Consider the following 283-nt stretch of genomic DNA (forward strand, 5'->3'; position numbering starts at 1 on the left):
CCCGAGAATTGTCTTCCAAGGGGGGTGGGAGGAGGAAGAGGAGGGGGGCGGATGCGGACGTCTGGTTCTCGCTGGGACAAGGATCGCACGCGTTCAAAGCCCCGGCGCCCGGGTCTTCCCTCTCTCGGGCCTCAGAGTTCATCCCTCAAGGGATTGGGACCCAGGTGTCCATTTCCAGGGACTGGAGGAAGATTTGGGAGGCGGGATTATATCGTGGGGGTTCGTCCCTACCCCCCATCACCTCCCACCCCCTGACTCCCCACCAAGATTTTGCAGAGAGAAA

Source organism: Pseudorca crassidens, chromosome 20 (assembly GCF_039906515.1).
Source record: "Pseudorca crassidens isolate mPseCra1 chromosome 20, mPseCra1.hap1, whole genome shotgun sequence".
NCBI classification, from domain to species: domain Eukaryota; kingdom Metazoa; phylum Chordata; class Mammalia; order Artiodactyla; family Delphinidae; genus Pseudorca; species Pseudorca crassidens.